The 7264-nt window shown below is 38.9% G+C and overlaps 1 pseudogene; it reads right to left on the reverse strand.

Moving 5' to 3' along the window:
* Positions 1-785: 785 nt before the first annotated feature.
* On the reverse strand, positions 786-5956 carry LOC121727154 (annotated as a pseudogene).
* Between the last annotated feature and the right edge of the window lie 1308 nt (positions 5957-7264).

A 7264-nucleotide genomic window follows, 5' to 3' on the forward strand; every position in this document is an offset into this window, starting at 1 on the left:
ATTCTCAAAAAGAAGTCAAGATAGAGACAAAAATATATTTTCCCAAACATAATTACAATTTGCGCACCCAAATGAAACCACTTAATCACAAGCTGCTGGTAGTCCCAGGTCTTGACGCAGCAGGACATTCTCATTACACCAGACTACCCCTTTAATTGTTCCCTGGCAGATTAATTTTTAACAACACCCATTTGTTTACAAGGACTTTGTTGGAACCTCTTTCTTGAGAAATGCTTAATTGTGTTTGTGAAAATTGCTGTTTTGAACTATCTCAATTTTGTGATGATTGTTGTGTATTTAATACCTAAACCAAAAAGATTTATGCAGGCATCTAGGTATTTATTTAATATAGAGAATTAGAAAATCTAATATATAAAATTTTCGTGTCAAAGAGTTTCTGCGCGCGAACTCCTCCAAAACGGCTCAACGGATTTTAATGAGTTTTTTTCATGTACATTCGTTAGGCCGGATAATAGGTTTTTTTTTATTATTAAATAAGGGAGCAAAGGTTTTGATTACGTGGGAATCTTCTAATAAAAGAGCGGACTGTATATTACGTGTATATTATGAATTTCTACAAAGGTTTAAGCAACTGGTAACGACTAGCTGTCGAGTCGGCCCGATGATGAGTGGTAGCGTGAGGTGAAGGGCGCCCCGCCAGGGCCCGCTAAGGCCGCGAACACAGTCGCGCTGTTGCTTGCGCTAAGGGCGCGAACATGCTCCCCGCCTTGAAGTGTCTTCAATAGAAAGAGGGCAGATGGCGTTGAAGGCCCTCCTGATGATACCCTACCGGGTATTGATGTCAGCCACCCTGGAGACACCGTCGGCGCCGGGATGCAGGTGGACGACTCTGCCCAAGTGCCAGCAGAGAGGTGGGACATCCTTGTCCCTGATGAGCACGAGCGTGCCCACTGATATGGCACCATGGGAAGTGTGCCACTTGGTCTTTTCTGTAATGTAGAAATATACTCTAATTGGAAACGAGTCCAAAAATGATCCTTTATGCGGGCCACTCGCTGGTAACGCTGAAGGGTTGTAATGGTTCCATCTGGGGCCCGTGCTTGAGGCACAGATGTGAGCGAGCGTCCGATGAGGAAGTGAGCGGGGGTAAAGACGGTAAAATCATGAAAGTCTGACGAGAGAGGAGTGAGGAGACGGGAATTTAAGACTGCCTCTATTTGGGTTAAACATGTGGCTAGCTCCTCATAAGTAAAGTGCGTTTGCTGTAGCAATCGTTTTAAATGGTACTTTGTCGATTTGACAGCAGCCTCGGCGATGCCATTGAAGTGCGGAGTATAAGGAGGTACAAAGGAAAATTCTATACCTTCGTTGGCGAACTCAGAAGGAATATCAGGTTCCTGCAAGAAAGAAGAAAGCTCATTAGCAGCGCCGACAAAGTTTGTGCCGTTGTCGGACAGAATACTGCGCGGCTTACCGCGGCGGGCGATAAATCTATTTAGCGCAGCGATATAAGCCTGTTTGGTGAGCTCCGTGACGAGCTCCAAATGCACGGCTTTCGTAGCGAGACAGACGATGATACACAAGTAAGACTTTGTTAGCTTGCATCCTCGACCCTTCCGGTCAGCTATCAGTGCTGGGCCCGCATAATCTACTGAACAATGTAGAAAGGGAAAGGGAAACAATGTAGAAGGGAACGGCAGGATGCTGTCCCATTACTGGTTGTAAATTTTCGGCTCTATACCTAAAACATTTTAAACATTTATGAACTATAGATTAGAAGAAGATAGAAGTTTCTGCCCCCCATAGGCCAATAATTTTGACAAATATTTGCCAAAAGTAATTGTGGACCAGCATGCAATAGGCTTACATGCTGTGATTCAAATATTAACTTTGTAAGTTTATGCTTACTACATAATAATATCGGATGCTTAACATTGTAATCATAAGGTGAATTGTTAAGCCTTCCGCCTACACGAATGATATTACTATTGTCAATAAAAGGTGATAAATTATTAAGTACGACTAGCTGTCGAGTCGGCCCGAAGATGAGTGGTAGCTGCGCCCGCGCAGCGTGAGGTGAAGGGGGTCCGCAAGCCGCGCCCCGCGCGCCTCGCCAGGGCCCGCTAAAACACAGTCGCGCTGTTGTTTGCGCTAAGGGCGCGAACAGTTTTTACTAGAAGTAAATTATATGACAAAACAATAATTGCCATTTTTTCCACATTTTTCCCTATTTCTTCGCTCCTATTAGTCTTAGCGTAATAAAGTATAGCCTATAGCCTACCTCACAAATGAGCTATCTAACATTGAAAGAATTTTGCAAATCGGACTAGTAGTTCCTGAGATTAGAGCGTTCAAACAAACAAACAAACTCTTCCGCTTTATAATATTAGTATAATAAAGTACAAATTTAGCATAGTATTATAGGAACAGTGTAGGAACACTCTAGTTATTCGCACTCTGTCTTCGATCGTATTACTTGAAAATTATACGTCCATATTCTAGCAGGAAATTATGTATGATCACAAACAATATTGAGTGGCGTTAACACCGTCTCGCCGTCGCGTATATGGGGCGTATGCTAATGTACCATCAGTTGATGCTAACGGCTGCCTACACTTGTCTATACCGGAGACACACGGCCCGATATTGTGTGCGGATACGCAACTGTATACTGTATAGTCTCAAGCTAAAAGCCATCAAGCAAAGCAATCAAGTCATAGGGTGCACACTGCAGAGTATGCCAAACTTTAATTAATACATACAGTATACACTATACAGTATACACCCATCCATAAACATGTTATATGCGAAAATGTTTCTGCTGTAACCTCTTCACGCGAAAACAACTAAATCGATTTTGCTAAAATTTGGTATGGAGATACTTTCTCCGGAAAAAGTACTTTTTATTCCGGAAAACTTTAATTTTGGTGCATCGGAGTTGCGGGCGTCATCTAGTATTACTACTTTAGAAAAATCTTACCCTCCTGCTGGCGCAGTCGAGTAAAAATACGCGAGTACCTTTTGTATGTCTACCTCTCTCTGATGTAAACATTTTGAAAGCCAGTTAATTAATATATTTTATGTTGCGGGTTTAACAACAACTTCTATATAACGTTAATTAAAGAAATAGAAACTACTCATGAAGCCATGTAAATTATAAACTTTATCGATAGAAATGAGACAAGTTTTGCGGCGCGGTGCGGCGTTGCCGTGGCGAGTTCCAATTATATGTTTTCAAGTAGCGATGAAACATTCGAGGCACGTAGGCGCCGTTTATCGACTCACATATTTAAATTTGATTCATTTGATTTATATTAGCTGTGATGTGGTTGATGAACGTTTATAGTCAAACATTTCGAGTATTTTAAAACTCATAACCTTCCCTGAGATGTACTCCATGTCTATGCCAAATTTCATCATTTTCATCAATTGGAAGGTAACAAAAAAAATTAGTTAAGTATAGAAAAAAATAAGATTTTTCAACATATTGAAATGTTTTAATACACAGTTTATGAATGCAACATTTTATAATTTCATCAATAAATTTCTTTCAAGGAAGCATTAAATTGGTCCAAAGGAAATAAAAATTAGGTGAACGATAATTTCCCCCTCGATGTCATAAACCGATCTATATAATTGATAAATAACAGCGAAGTGCTTGAGTCCGCAATTAAAGAAATTATTGCTCGAAACGGGCCTGATATTACTGCCCTAATACAAAGAGGAGGCATCATAAAATTCATTTTTAGAATTTAGTCCCATCATTTCGCAAGTAAGGATGAGCTCTTATAGGCTCATTTTAGTCTTACGCCAAACGCACTTGCTCTCGCAGGGCCTGAGATGTATGAAATGCTTGGGTCGGTGTCGACACCGATGGTCTTTATGGCGACACTAATTATTATTAGCCTTAACAGCACTTTTTGCATATTATATTATGCTTAGGAACAATCAAACTAAGATGCTTAGAAATCAGGTTAACCGCAGTGTTCTCGTGTCTTGCAGTTGATCCATATCACGTCGTTGGCCCTACTGGGGCCCTGATATTGACGTCATCTTAATGCGTAGATAGGGTCCGACTCCATTATATTATTGCAGATCAGAATTTAGCCTGAAAGTTAGCATCTTAATACAGCCATTAAGTTGAAATATGCTCGGTCCATTTTATTTTGTACTAAAAACCGAGTTAATGTGACACTTAATAGTCGAGGATCCGAAGCAGAACGACTCGAGCTTGAAATATTTTTAATAATCCGTTTTTATTATGCTCTCAAAGCTCTTAGATTTTATGTTTTTATCGTGATTATCTTCGAACAAACTTGAGATGGTTAAAGATATTATAAAATTATTATTATCCTTATGAAATACGTAATGTGTTTTCACATTATTAATGTAGATACTAAAATTATCAAGCAATATAGTTTTTATTCAACATAAGTAAATTCAAAACATTTTCAAACTTAGATAATTTTAACTATCGAGATGATAATATTTGATATTCAGATTAAATTTGAACTCACAATAATAAATTAAAACTGCAACTCACAACATACAATAAACCACAAACAGAAGTTTCACTAACAAAATGTACTCTATGTATTAAAATCTCAGGTCCTGTCGGGCGATTTGTTGGGCGCCAGCAATTAATTAGGGGAACAAAACATGCGGCAGTCCCCGCCAAATTATGTACATAAATTAGCCGCAATCGCACCGACCACTTACAGTTAAAAATGTTCCAGCAAAAATATAAATGTGTGCTCTAAAATATCTTTGTTTGGTGTAAATAAATTGGTTCGGACGGTTTAGAGTTTTTACGTTTTTGGAACACAGTAGTGTTGTTGGTTTTGTGGTCGCAACTGAAGGATGGTTTCGCTAAATAATTTTACAATAATAAAGTTTCTATAATATGGTTTCGATGCGGGTTTGTTAGTATAATATTTTTGTGCCATTTAAATATGGCAAACCACCTTCGCATAGGTTGTTTGCAATATTATTTCTACGTAAAACGCATTCCAATTGGTTAAAATTCCATTAAACAGTTAATTTAATAATTTAATATTAAGATGAAGGCTGTTCACACGTTTCAAGCCTGTCAGCTGATCGCACCTATTTTATCAGCACCGTACGCGTCGAATGCACCGCTTGGTACACGAAAGGCGGCGCGTACGGTGCGGACGAAATATGTGCGAGGTTTCACATCATTTCATACAACGCGTATGAAAAATGTGAAAAAAATTCGTGAACGCGGAAAAACACAATTGTGGACAGTAGGTCGGCCAGGCTCCATATAAAAATCTTTATACCCCTTTGCCTCTTCTCGTTAAATGGTAATCACCCTGGATTAATACATACTTTTTACTGTATATCAAATTACTCCATTCAAAGTTTTATTAAACAAACATACAAACTCACAAACTTTCGCCTTTATAATATTAGTGCGATTATGCAGGTAAAACACATTTTCTCTCTCTCAAAATACTGTACCAAACTTCAGTTTCAACGCCAGTGCGCGTCGCCGGAGTGTGGACAAAAATGTCGAGGGCATTTAATTATTGCCCCTATTCAATCGATACGTTAAGGCCCTATATACGAGGAAGCTGACTGTTTCGTTTGTATTGACAGGCATTCCATTCACATTCCAGTATGAGCACGAGTCAGGCCGGCCTGTCAGTTCGATCAGCCTCCCTATATAATATGGGGCCCTAATGGGCTGCGGTCAGGCCGGATCAACCGGCATTATAAGCCTTTTAGTCTGGCAATACACAAGTTGGCACCTCATTACACCACGCTAATGCAGTCTCCGGCAGTAAACGCGCCGATAACAATAGACCACTTCTCCAGGTTCGGATAATTGTAGCCATTAGACTAAGTTGTGTAACGACTAAGTTACATTACATTGTTATCAACAGGTTTAGTAACTGAAGCTGTGGCTCATGTAAAATCAAACGTATGTTTGAACATATAAACGGACATACCTATACGGGTAAGCTATGTTCATTTTTCTAAAAAAATACTGACTTGATAACGTTGAACCTTCTTCGAGATATGACAGACTTAGGAAAAAAACTATTTCAATGTCTACAATTTACACCATTAAACATTTTGTGTATCAATTGTGTATTTTACAGCGCCTGCCTTACTAGCTATCTAATTTGAGGAAGACTCTTATGATTTTGAGAAAAATTGGTCCTGAAATATATTATTTTAATTATAGAATATGAATCTATGCACACAAATTACATTTTATAGTTTAAATTAAAGCCAGAAAAGTAAGTCTATCTCAAAATTTAACGATCGGTTTTAACACCAAATCTTAATTCCGCAAGATATGCGGCGTCTCAAAATTCCCAAGACATAATCCGAGATTGAGTAACAAAGTGCAAGTCCAATGGGTCACAATCACTTAACGGATCCAAACTTCGACCGCCGGGGAATTAGCGGAAGTCCCGAGTGCGTCCAGCGCTTAAACTTCATCATTTACCGGAATAATTCTCGGATCTCGAACGGTTTGTAGAACGAAGTTGGACTCGATTTGTAGAATATTCCCATAAAGTTTCGATTCCAGAATTCCCTTTTTGAAGTTTGTAGACTTTGGATCGGTGTTCAGAATAGACGCTTAGGTGTGACGCGCGATATTTGGATAAAAAAACGTTTAATATCCCCGCGATCGAAAATATTATTACTCTTTGTGCATATTTGTAATATTAGCTTTTCCTGAGTGTAAAATCGACTATTTTAGGCTTCACAATAATATTTAACCATTTATTGTTGCACACAATCCCCATTAGCATGCTGGCTCTTCATATCGGCCCCTCATTGTACTTAGGGCTGATCGCACAAAGCGAGTCCGGACAGATCGGACTGCGCTCAGTTTGACCGGATTCGATCAGTCTTCCCATATATCAATTTATGCTTTGTTGGAATCCACAAACAACTTACAACAAAGTTACTTTAATTAACAGATATACTATGAAAATCTTAATTTATTTTGGTTAATGTTCAACTAAGTAACGAGAAGCTAAGTGGGAAGTAATTGAAACAAACCAAAATTTATCCTCGCCCATTGATTGGGGCACGTTTAGCGAATTTAAGGCGCACTTAGAGAGTTTGTAATGGGGTCAGTTGCGAGAACTTACTTGCTAGCAGAGAATACTTAAGTGAGGCACGGAGTATCATTGATTGTGTGTACTATCACAGGATTCTATTCATAGGCAGGTACAGTATGAATATCATACTACATGTATGCAGCTTAAAAATAAAACACACGCAATAAAAGTTTTACGTGCAAGTTTAACGCATTATTTTT

Source organism: Aricia agestis, chromosome 5, assembly GCF_905147365.1.
Source record: "Aricia agestis chromosome 5, ilAriAges1.1, whole genome shotgun sequence".
Taxonomy (NCBI): Eukaryota; Metazoa; Arthropoda; class Insecta; order Lepidoptera; family Lycaenidae; genus Aricia; species Aricia agestis.